The following is a 13,557-nucleotide window of genomic DNA, read 5'->3' as shown; positions in this document are numbered from 1 at the left end:
GCAGACGACCATTCCTTGGTGCACATCATCTTTCACCTCTCTTGATGGGGCCCTCATCTGTACCCTGGTGAGTAAGATAATCGAGCGGGATTCTTCCATCTCCCGCATATTTATAGTCCGACGCCAAGGCCCAGAACAAAGCGAGGTGTCAACGATCGGGGTAGAGTGAAGTGTATCTACTCCCTGCCATCGCTTTAAACACCCCCTTAGCTCTCCGGCCAAGTTCTGAGGGGTTCGTACGGCATGGTGGGACCACAGGCTTCTTAGTGTGGTGTATGGGGTTTCCCATAGTTGTCCCTCAAAATTGGGTAAGTACCTGGGCTGTCGGGAACTGATTACCTTTTACAGATTTAGTCTTTACAATATCTGGAGGATGATTCTCTCTTTAAATGTGCATGTATGTCACGCACTCCTATTTAGATGACCCGTCTTTGCTACTGGAATTACTTATCTGTCATCAATGTGCTGCCTTGTCATCCGCGATTATTCCCCTCAGCAATTACTCATCAGTTCTTCAGTCCTAAGCAGCTGTTTTCTTCATAAGACCCTTGTCTCTTTCCTTGTCACCAGTTACGTGTCTCTTTCTCACCGATCTGCACACTTAGTTCTCCGCATCTAACCAGCCTTTCACTCTCCTCCTGCCTCTTCTCAACGGCCTCTCCAACTGTGAAAACTGCTTCTTTTTGTGGCCTCACTTTCTTTCGTGACTGAGCTACACCTGCATTTCTCACAAAATTACAAGCAGCTGCAAAGTGTAGTTTTTCTTTTACTATATTGTGGCGCGATCACGATCCCCACAGCAGCACAACTAACTCTCTAGGGTATTGCACATGTTTTTGGCTTCCCTTTAAATCTGTCGATTCATTGACCATCTATTAATATCAGCTAGAAGAGGGATCATGGATTTGCTATTGGTGGTGGATGGGTTGTTCTATGTATCCAGTTTTAGGCATCCCTATGCATATGTTCTGTTAGAAGGGTGTATGTGTATAAGTACCCTTTGTAAGCGACAGCGAGAATGTGATTTCTGATAGGTAGTATAGAGTAAATAATGAATAAAAAGATGGAAAATGAGAAATGTGATTTTGCTGAGCTGACGCCATCTTGTTACCTGTCAGCCATTTTGTCCTTGTACAGCTTAAAGACAGCTTAAATGCAGGTAGTTTGTAGAAGTTATTCATTATTATTTTGTTGTTTGCAAGAAGCTGTGCCCATGACCTTGGATATGGCAGACAGGAGATAAACCACCACCTCCCTTGGGAGAATTCCTGTGAGAATGTAGCAAGGTCGGTGTAACAAAATCATGCACAATGAGTGGTTAAGATGAAGATAAGACAGTTAGGGGCGTAGTTTGCTGAAGTACGTGATTTTGTGTAACCAGAGTGTTATAAGTATGTGAATTTGTAAACAATAAAGTAGAGGGAATTGCACACACAGAACTTTCAGTGTCTTTTATTTTCTCCAGCTGATGAGCTCATAAACTGGTAAACGGACTCTTACAGGTGAACTGACTGATTAGATCCAACACCAATAAAAAGGAAATCACTCCCTTATGAGAGCATTCTCTGTAAATTATACTGATTACTTAAGGCTTTTTTCATTAAAGAAACTACTAAATACAAGTACATCTACATCTGAGTTCTTTAAATACTGAGAGTCCAGTATTTAGAAAAAGAGGAAGCTGCAGAAATTAATAGAATGAAGACCTTGTTCGGCTCCACAGACAAGAAAAATCAAATGCAACTCTTGAGCTGTGCAACAGCACCACCAGGTGGTCAAAAAGTGCATGTCATAAACCGGTTTAGCAATGTACACAGATGTCCTGAAACCTTTACATTATGACACGCCAATCACACTCCCTCTGTTTCTGTGTCTAATTTTTCCTGCCCCTCTTTTATTTGAAATTGTCCCTGTTAGGTTTGATTTCTAGATCCTCAAAAACTCCTAAACATTTCTGATTGGCTCTTGGATTGTTCATACCATCTACGTTGCATTTTATTGTAATTTATAGGCAGCTCAGTATTAATAAACACTGGTACATGGTGTCACTATATATATATATATATATATATATATATATATATATATATATATATACACACACAAAAACCATACATTAATCAAGTGTAAATAATTTAATATGTATTCATGTGTTTTTTGGTCAATACTTTGCTGAATCACCTTTGGTAATTATAGCATTTTCAGATATGTCTCTATTAACACTGAACCCTGGGACGGGATGGGGCACTCTTTCATCTTCCTTTTTTTTGTAAAAATCCTCTACTATGCTGAAAGACCTCACAGAGAGACAAATATTTACAAATAATTGATAACCAGTAATCCACTAATTTCTTACACAGAACAAAAACTGTTTTACCTTTGATGTAATGTATTATACCTGTGCAAATCTGAGCTTGAAATTGCAATGGGGTATGTATACTTATTTATTATTATTATCGCAGATTTGTAAGGCACCACAGTGCTCCGCAGCGCCGTTCAATAGGGAAAACGGTACGTACATAGAAAAGGGACATACAAGGCAGACAAAATAAACGCAGACATGAAAACAAAGGGAATGGAGGACCCTGCTCATTAGAGAGCTTACATTCTAAGTGGATGAGGGCACAGCTGATACAAGAGGAGCAAAAGTGGCTCAGAGTGGAGCATCTAACTATTTAATTTATTTAATTATTTATTTATTTAAGTACTTAACTGACTAACTTCAGTTTGTCATGATTAGTATTTTTTGGAAGGATCACTTTGATTTCACATGGAATCGATTTGCTGGTCAGTGCCAAAAATTCCCTCAAACTATTTGAAATTTCGAATCTGTGACAACAAAATGTAAAAAATAGTGTTAGTGATCTTAATCTGTTTCAGTGCAAAATATGTATCTTTACAGAGCTTTAAAACAACATATATGAACCCCATATGGAATAAATCTAAAAAGCTACATAAAGATTATATGTAAAAAGCGAAAACAAAAACATTCATAGCACAAAAATAAATGCTGAGCTAGATATGAGCACCGGAGAGCAGTAAATATGGTTTAAGGAGAAAATGTGCGTGTATGTGCATAAAGTGAGTTAAAATATATGGTAGCGAGCTTTAAATAAATACAAAGTAACAAAGTGTTAGCACTGCATGGTGACATGTTGTCTTATACACCTATTTTATTATTTATCCCATATGGCACTGGGTCTTCTGTGTTAAATAAGCGTGAGACATTTGCAAAGTTAAAGGGTAGACCAGATAACCTCCACTTGGCCATGACACATATTGCAGTTTCATGACGATATCTTCGTATTTAACTTCTGTTTCAGGTTTACCCTGTTGTCGTAGTAATTGTAGTGTATAGGATTGTATGATGTTTAAATAAGTACTGCATTATTAAAACAATTTATGGCACAACAGTTAAAAGGTCCCTAACCAGAACAATCCTAAGTGCTTCCCAACCACAGTGCCCGGCGTGGTACCTAAAACCAAACTAGTCAGCAATAGCTGGTGCTAAAAATAAACTACACGTAGTACAAATAGAAACCTGCCCTAAGGTAAAACTAGTACACCGCACTTCCTAGACCTCTATTCTCACATCCTGCGGAATCTCTTTCCTCCCAGTCCCAGCAGACACAGTATTATAGAACATGTTGTCCGTCCAATTCAGCATGTCATTGAAAATTCTTTTGGGGATTGTAGTTGGCGGAAAAGGACAATAACTCTTCCGCTATTTAATGTGTATATTTCACATAACATATGACAGAGACTCAGGATCTGAGGTAGTGTTGGCAAAACACTGGGCAGAAGGACAGCTCATCTTCCCTGAGAAATAAATAGAAATATAGGTAAGAAAATCATAGACAATAATAGTTTATTTTACCTAATGTAGCTCAGATCACCTCCATTGTCTTTTGTCACTATAAATCTTTAGCATGTAATAGTATTTTAGTATTCATAAGTATAAGCGGACTATGGTTTCCTACACCCATTTTGGAAACGGAATTGTATCGATTTCCTCGGCGTGCAGTGTATAATGGGTACTCTACTTTAGTGTCACCTTAGGGTGTATCCTGATGGTCCTTACTTTGCAAACATAATGTTTACTACTATATAATTAATATTAATCATCTTGTACCCAAATTCCTATTCACTGCCTTTCAACTTAATTTGTAGACAACAGAACAGTAATAGGAAGTACAATATTAATTGAAATTGAATCACAGTTCACAATAATTATTTAAGGACACAGTTTGGGTCCTGGATAAAAAAAAATGAAGGACCCGTGGGCTCGCTAATAAGACACAGACAAAGAATTCTAATCATTTTAAAACATTTTCTGACGAAAAATATCCAGATTGGCCACTGTGTGGCGCTGTGCTTGAAGTTTCAGGAATGTAGATTATGAAACAAGTAGTAAGCCATGTTTGTATTTTCACTGTCAGAAGCCACATACACAGTTTTTTTTTCTTTTAGCAAATACAGAATCTAAACTGAAGCACAGATTATTTTGCAACCATACCAATTTGCCAGTAGACCACAGCCGGCACAAAGCCATGTGGATGCCTGTAATATTTCATACCTCCTTACTATAGGCCAGTCACAGAAAGGCCTTACTAGCACAGCACGTTTGTATTGGAGTACATTTTCCAACAGACCTGGTTGTCAGATCTCTTAAAGCTTTTTATTCATATGAAACTATTTTAATATGAGTCCAGTTTTATCCTGGGATTTTCTAAAATTAACACTCTACAATAAATGTCTACACACACAGTGTCACCTATATATGTTTATATAAGCATACCTTTTAGTTGTCTTTTTGGGCCTAAATGTCCCTGTCCCTTATTTCTCCCACACTGTCCTTCGTTTAGGTCTGATGTATCAATCTATATGTATAAACTCCCTAAAATACCTATTTGGCACCTAAATGATATACTGATGTCCGCCCATATCACATGATGGGGCCTTTTTATGAAACACGGGCGTATTCACAGGATTATGGAAAAATAAACGTTGGAACTATTTATGAAGAGCGTCAGAGATATTGCAGATATGACGTTAGCCGCTGTGAACCACGTGAAAAGCCCCGTTGGAGAGAAGAGAACGTCTTCTCTGATCCCTGACGTCAGGCTGCACGTTCCTCCTCTCCTAATATTCGTTTATATTTTACAAATTGCCGTTTATGGTTATTAATTTGTGCATTTACAACCAGCCTCCTTAGCCATCCGAAATGCATGATTTTTGAACGGAATTTGCAACCATAACTTTCACATTCTCAATGCAGCCCGAAATGTTCGATATAAGGCTCATTAACCCCAGTTCATTGTATAATAAGATAGAAATGTTTAGAAACTTGCGCCGTAAGTCTGCAAGCGGTGAAAGCTATCTATTCATCTTTTACAGTCTTTGCCGGGACAGTCGCTTTTCGGAGGCAGTGTCCTGTCATGGGTATAATGATAAATCGTTCTGAAAATGTATCTCTTATCGCTGCAAATAGTGGCGAATGGGCAAAAATTGTGATTATTAATAAATATGCCGCTAAGTGTTTTAGTGTTAGTAACTGTGTATAATGTTTTATGATATTATGTATGTGAACATTTTCTGAGGCATTGTACCGATCTATGGGACCGATTCAATTGACAGTATGACACAGTGTTAAATGATTGTAACGCTATTTTGTGTCATTTTGGAGCACAATCATGTTCCCCGCAATTCAATTGCAAATCTAACATTCCGTTTTTATTCCTGAAAGTAACGTATCGCTGCGGGTTTGAGCCTCATATTAAGATACAGGCTAAAGCTAAAGGGGGCTATTCAATTGTATTTTCACCCAGCGATATAAACTGTCAAATAGACAGTTTTATCTCGCACCTCTCTTGGCCGGGTAAAAAATTGTAAACCCCCAAAAAGTAATGAAATAAAAAAGTATGTATTAAAAATCTGAAAATGTATTGGGTTGTTTTAATAAAATTACAAAGAACTGAAAAAAAACATTATAAAGCATGTAAATATTTTTCCAAAGATTACAACTCCACTCTATTATGTATATATGTTTGTAGTAAGGTGTTTTGAGGTACTTTGGTATGAATATAGCTGGAAATTACTGTAGTGTAATTACAATATAATAAAAAAAATTGGGTAGTGTAATGTAATGCAATTGAAATTTTCACTGCAAACAATTGCTAAATACTTAGATCCGATGAAGTCACAAGGGAATCACCAGAAAGCCCTGAGATGACAGTTTGATGTTGCCGAAGATTTTTGCTATAGCTTCAACATGGCCGCGTTAAGCGCTCCCCTCTCCTCCCATAACATTCACATTCACCTATGATTCACAAGCGGGGGAGGCATTTATAGTTTTGGAATTGAATTGCACTATTCAGAACTTGAAAACGGCAGCGGCTTTCAGAGTAAATGCAGAGGTGTTTTTTTTTTTACTTTAACTGCAGCATTAAACAATATTACTGGATCAATTAAATAAGCCCCTATGAATGAAAGAAAATGTGTGTCTATATATAACAGATCTTAACTGTCCCATGTTTGAATGTCTGGCATGGTGGAATAACTAGAGAGCCAGACTTCTACAAAACATTTCAGTCTGATCCAGCAGATACATGTTGCCTCATTATGGATAGGTGCTACTACCACGCCAGCATATTGAGGGTATGCACGTTGGTTGGTCGTGCTGGGAGCTTGACTGTTTTTACACATAGGTCATGAGGTCTTTTCTGCTTACTGACAGCTATTCTTTAATGTCATGCACAATACTGATTTTGACAGAAAATAAAAATGTTTTCACTCAATGTCAATATATTGTTCCTGTCACAAAATCTATATCTCAACTACATAATGTAGAATATTACTCCATAAAGGCAGTCATTTTTTAATTAAAGGGAAAATATAACTTAGAGTATTGATACAAGTGTGCAATTAACCTGCAGAGACAAAAATAAATGTGATTCAGTTCTCTTCTGTATCTCTATACTCTGGCCTGGGATAAGAAAATCCTCAGCAACATTATATGATACGTCACAGGATCTCACTATCTAATATGGACAGCACTTGAGAAGCAGGAAACTGAGTGGAGGAGCCAGGATACACAGGTGCCTGCATGTCAGCTTGTAGGTAGTACCAGGAACCAACGTTGGAGCTGCAGTGCTGAGACTCATGTTCTCTTCAGCCAATCTCTGGACTACATGCTCCTTATTAAGGGAAAACAACATCTACCTAGTACTTTGTAACCTGAATTCACTAAATAATAACAAATATAACTATATCTGGGGTGGGAAATCTATCTGTCACGATCATAGTTTGCTTTCTTACAAGTCTGTTGCATAACCCCAAACTAATCTAAACAAGATTTGACCCTAGCTGTGGAGTTTTACATCAAATAGACATTAGCCAGGTATCTGTAATGGAAACCCATCAAGATTATTTGCTCTCTTGACTATAATTACTATTTTGTTGTCCTGTCAGAGGTGGGAAGTACCTAGGATGGCGCCCAGAGAGGTGGGGGTTATGCGTTATTTAAACAGACAACATGCCAGCAGGGTCAGGGCCATGTATAGAAATACTGGACTGCCCATAATTGTGGCTAGTATGGCTGCATGACATAGCAGGTCCTCCAGTGATCCCAATGTGTCACTAGCAACAGTGTCTGAGGTGATGTCAGCATGGGACTCTGAGCGGAGACCGCCATCAGCAAAGGGCAACGGTGGTAGGAGTTGCATACTCCAGGAACGTGATATCCATTCATGAAGTGCAAGGAAACGGTCTGTACCTTTCTGTACCTGTGGCACGAGCATTCAAATTCATAAAAAACACCAATGTATGTTTGCAAGTTCAGCAGTGCAAAGAGCACAGACAATGGACTACCGAACAATGGAGGAAGTCGATATGGTCATATTTATCATCTTCCACCGTATACACAGACCAGTACTCGTGTTGTGACAACTTAAACTCTACAGTCCTGAGAGTTCCAACACTGAAGGGTTTGGGGGGATCTGTGATGGTGTGAGGCACATTTTCCTGGTATGTTTTGTGTCTGGTTCTTCCTTTGGACGGAAGCTCAAATTTGATCAGTACTTAATAGTATCACGTGAACCCCTAATATTGCCAGTTAGCCCTTAATAAATCTGTGTGCATTTTATATACTCTCTGGTACATTTATCAGGTGGGATCCTATAGAATTAGGATATATATTCATTCCATATATTCAGCCCCTGTCTGTGTGCTTGATTTTTTTTTTTTTTTAGATAGGTTTTTATTGGGCACTGGTTTTTTTTTCTTTTGCTTGTGTTTACTTAATGTTTTGTAAGTGTTAACAATATGTTTATGCATTTATTTAATAATGTTACTGTTGAATCCCCATCACCTTATCTTCCTCTCTCTAATTTGTCTGGTCTTTTTTTTTTTTTTGCATCTAGTGTATTGTATTGCAGTTTATATAAAAGACAATAACACTTCAGAACCTGAATGCGATAATGTACAAGAGGTCTCCATAAAGAAAAGTCCTCTTATTTTTTGTAAAAACAAACCCTGCCTTCCTGAACTCTATTAACACTTCTGATACATTTGAATGTTTCTGTTAGATCACCTCTGCCACCTTCTCTCCGCTAAGCTCTACTTGTTCAGTTCTTGAAGTCTGATAAGTTTTTTATGCAGCTCATGCACTATTTTAGTAGCGCATCTCTGTGTTTTTTTTTACATTTCATTAATGTCTTTTTGGAGATATTCTCTGTAACAAAATAGGACAGAAAATAATTTGTAGTATATTGCTTCTGCCTGTCGCAGAATAGGACAGCAAGGAATTTGGCGTTTATTAAGATGGACAAAAAACCTGTTATAAAGGGAAAATAAGGCCAATATTAAAAAGCCAATAAAAGTCAAAACAGTCTATTATCGGGCACGTTGGTAAATATGGTGAGAGATGACCACTCTCCTTCTGTCTACATGGCCACCAGACTAACTGGCCCCAGTCAAAGTGACAGATCCAGCTGCTGAGGTTTAATAGATCTCATCCAATTTGTCCATGGATGTGTTTGACCAAGTTGGACACTGATATACGGCAGGATCGGGTTGTGTTTGGCAAGTGAACAGTACAGTCTGTTTCAGAATAGAGAAGAAAGTAGAAATATATTACAGTATAGTTGGTACCAAAATAGGACAGGAAGGTTTTAGGAGAATGTAAGACTAGTTTCTACCTAAAAAGGGACATGATCAAGATGCTTTAGCATTGGGGTTATTCTTGGAAACCATACAGTATTCTCCTTTAAGGAATGGATGAGAGCAGATGCTGGTATTCTCTGAAGCATGCAAGGTTGGGTTTACAGCACACTGCACAGATCATGGCTCATAAAATCCCTCTGCCTTTACAGATGTCTTCATAACATTTTATGGGGCCATGCTGTGTTTCCCATAATTCAGCAGGGGCAGACAGAGCGCTGGCAACAGGGACTTTAACATAATGCCATGCATTGATGCAGAGCATGTTATACCCCTTCTCACCAGCAGATGGCTAGAGCTCTGACCACATTCAGTCTATCAGTAAGTTGTGAATCACTCTCTCACGACTGTGATACTGATCTGGTTTTCTCAGTGTGATACTGAACCAGTTCTTTTTCACTGTCCATCATTGTATTGATATGTGAATACTAACAGATTGCAGCTTGTCCCTTTGCTCTGAACAACTTTAATTCTATCTGTATAAGTGTTACTTTGTCAGATATCTATATTACAGCCACCACTGGCAAACAAAATGGCTCTAGAAATGTACTTTACCAACACGTTAGCAAGAACAGAACAATGGGGATATATTACATCTCCATTCTTTGAACTAAGGCTTGTGTTGTGTTTATTATGTGGTTGTGTGTGCCACTTTTAGTAGTCTATAAACTCTTCCCATTTTCTGGGCTTGGGAAACCTACCTGTACAGGAATACTTTGCACATTCCTGACCAGCAGAGGTGCTGTTGTCAGCTTGTGCTACTTTATGGAAAATACTTGGATTGAATTTGGAAAGGATCTTGATGTCCTCTTTAACACTGTCCTGATCCTAGCTTATTTTATTGGAGTAAGAAGTGTTCTCTTCTGGCAATTACTGTTTGTCTTCACTGCATAGAGGAGAAATGGTTGGCACATCTGTTTCTCTAGCTCTCAGATGAATCTGAGATTCTCCTGGTTACCAGTTGGTCTTTTGAGTTTTAAGATAAATGTAGTTTCTGGTTTCCTTTCCACAGATGCTGGTAGCCAATGATTCTGATCTGTTCTGTATCTTAAGCTGGGTACACACTACATAAAATTAGTGTAGATGTGATATCTGTAACAATATTACCAATGACCGAAAGTCCCGATGAGTATGCAGATTCATGAGTACACACCTACACGATTTACCTTCAGATCTGTGCTCTTCATCTGTTATAACCATCTGCTGAAAAGACAGTGCCTCTGTGCACTCCTCTATGGCGATCTGCCTACACTGCTGGTAGTGAGTGCATACACTCTTCCACATTTGCCCGATTTCTTTCCATTTTGTGAGAATGTTCTTTATAATGTGGACATAATTTTCCTCCAGATTGTGAGATTGCTGGAAATATGGATTAGAGGTTGTGTGTCTAAGCCCCCATATTATTGTTATGAGTATTGAATTGTCTTTTATAGACTCCTAACATATACCAGTTCTTGCTGGGAGATGTGATATTCCTGCGCCTGCTGATTGCTAGACCATTTCACAATATCTGTGGTATGCATGGTGATTAGGAAAGTATCCTCCATGTGAACAAGTCTGATGCTAAAACATGCAATGGTTCAAAACATCAATGGTTCTTTATTTGCTATAAACTTCTGAATGTCCTCTTGTCCACTATGTGTGACATCTCCTGGTCAAGACTGTCCCAAGGGACCATGATGTATTATTGTCACTATGTAGGCCTCAGTCACAATCCTGTCACCGGTAGGTATTCACCCATTTGCCTGTGACAATCAGTCCCAAGCGCCTTCACTTGCTTTTTGTGTGGGCTACAGTTTGGCATTTGCCCCTAGATGGTGTCCTGTGGCCGTTCCTCTAGATCTGGTTCCTCCTGTTCATCCTCTCTGTGTAGGAAATGTCCTGGATAATGCGTCTGCCATTGGAATATCTTTGCACGGTTTTTATTACACTGATAAGTTATATTTCGGTATTTACAACATCATCCTCTGCAGCCATGGTAAAGCAGCAGTCAGTGGTTTGGAAATATGTGTTCCAGGGGCTTGTGGTCTGTTAAACCACTGTTCTGTGACCATAAATGTAATCTCACATCCTACTACTATAGCCAACCTTTCTTTCTCAATCTGTGCAGAATTCATCTGTTTTGGTTTCATGACACTCAGGCTACTGGCTTGGCTTCATGAGGGAGAACCGTTCCCTAGCCTTGTATGTAATGTATCCTCTTCAGGCACAGATAAACTTAACATTCCTCATTCTTTCTTCTCAGAATCTTCCTGCACATTAGAATCTCATATCTCTGTTTACAATAAAGTTAGCAAATGAGCAGTAACATGTTCTGATCCTTTAGAAAATTAAGACATATAGCTAAATGTAACTAACACCGTCTCTAGCTCTGCAGCATTCCAGCAGTGAAGGCTGGGTTGCCTTGTGTTTCCCATGCTCTAGGACAATTGATTACACCTACCACATGTAGGCCTTCTATTGTGTCATGTACATGTTGTTATTATTATTATTTCCTGTGCAGGTGGTGCTCCAAATGGAACGTGTGAAAATTCTGTACCTCCCAGCAGGTGTTAGTAAAATTGGTTAATTTACTACTCTTCATCCACCACTAGTTGGCAGTATCCAGACTGGGCATCACACAACTGAATAACTTTGCTCCTCCCAGTTCATATGAGCCGTCATCCAAATGTTCATAGTGTATAGTAATCTATTATTATAACTCAGTTCATGTCTATTGGGTCAATGCAGATTCTCAGCATATTATTTTTCCCAATTACTATTAAACTCACCCACTCTGACGGGTCTGAGACCTTCAATGTTACGCACAGAGTTTTCCATTTCTCTCTAAGCTCTATGAACTCTTCTCTGTATGTCATCACCCAGGCTGCCGTTTGATGACGCATAATCCTGGCAAATAGCCCAAACCTTTGAAAACATCTGTATGACACGCCTGACTTTCCTTCACTGTCAGATGTAGCTCATTTCCCTTAACGTTCATCACATATTTTACCAGGTTAAGTTTCTTGCGATCTGTAAGGCCTATTACAACTGGGAGTTTTGGTTCTATGAAAGAGAACTTCAGTATTTTTTGAAAGAAGCAGCTGTATATTGAGATTCACAATTAACAGTCTCTTGCCCCAATATCCTTATAGTCTTAGTTATTCTGCATTGGAAAGAGAAAATTCTTTTTGTAAAACAGGATTATAAATTTGCTGGGGTATGTTATTTACTTGTGAGCCTGTATCAGTCGTTACTATTCATGGCATTTGCTCTTTATCTACTTTAGTACCGGAAATTTACTATATTTGTTATCTTTCATTCTTAGCTGCCTTTATATATGCTAAATATCTTTGCTCACTCTTGCTGCCTCATTTATGGGCCTATTTATTAAGACATGGCGATAGGGCTGGTGTTTCTATTGCAGCTAATCTCAGTGATAACAAAAAAAACCACTTATCGCCATGATCTAGCAATAAAATCTCCCCATGGCAGCTGAGCGATGCTGGACGGGAGAGGTAAGGCTTGACTTACCGCTTTTTCTGGCCTGTCACAGGAGATGTGTGTACATGTGACTCAGCTGAGCGTTTCACGCATACGCAGTGGGATTGAAAGCCTGAATTTGGACTTTCAGTTCCGCTTGTTGAAAAACAAAATGCTTAAAAATATTTTATAAGGATTGTGGTGTTATTTGTTAAGTAGCCCTGGGGAAGCTCTCAACAATGAGATCCAGCAAATCTTTTCCCCAGCAGGAGGTCCTTTGATTGGACGGAGCTGGAGATGGGGCTGTTCTCCAATAGTTAGGAGCTATTCCCTATAAAGGATGCACATTTTCACCTGGACAAACTATGTTGCAATGCAATTTTATTTTAGCATGCTGGGAAAATGCTGCCTACATGTAGCAGCTTACCGCTGCTACACCGAGTTGAGTTAGAACACGCACCCTCCCAACTCTAAATCTGTGCACACAATTTAAATTTGTTCCTCCTGTACTATGGTTTTACCAAGGAGCAATGTTACACCGACCAGGTAGATTTACTCCTACCTATAAATGAGGTCCTTTTACTGTCTGTTTTTTGGGAATGAGCATCGCTTTGGTTTTAGATCCAACTCTCACTTCTGAACTGCCCAGAAAAATGTCCGTTTGTGGCATGTTTGTTTTTCTGCTGGGCAACTTGCCCGGTTCTCTGAAATGTTTCCTGTGTCTAGGTCCAGTGGAGCAAAGTGTTTACCATGTGCTGCCATGTGCTGCAGTATTCTGTGGTATCGTGTATTGTCACCAACTGCATCTGGTCTCTGCACAGAGCAAGGTTTATTCTGTCTGTATTACATCAGTGCTTCTTGGTCACATTCAGAAAG

The 13,557-nt window shown here is 38.9% G+C and overlaps 1 long non-coding RNA gene across 1 annotated transcript; it reads right to left on the bottom strand.

Annotated features, from left to right (window-relative positions):
• Positions 1-3,690: 3,690 nt before the first annotated feature.
• Positions 3,691-12,135, bottom strand: LOC142140144 (uncharacterized). Its single transcript, XR_012688303.1, has 2 exons — positions 11,991-12,135; positions 3,691-3,819 (listed from the first exon to the last, which is right to left on the bottom strand). It is a non-coding gene; the product is annotated as an uncharacterized LOC142140144 (long non-coding RNA).
• Between the last annotated feature and the right edge of the window lie 1,422 nt (positions 12,136-13,557).

This window comes from Mixophyes fleayi, chromosome 2 (genome assembly GCF_038048845.1).
Source record: "Mixophyes fleayi isolate aMixFle1 chromosome 2, aMixFle1.hap1, whole genome shotgun sequence".
Lineage (NCBI taxonomy): Eukaryota > Metazoa > Chordata > Amphibia > Anura > Limnodynastidae > Mixophyes > Mixophyes fleayi.
This window is presented reverse-complemented; position numbering and strand designations above follow the sequence as displayed.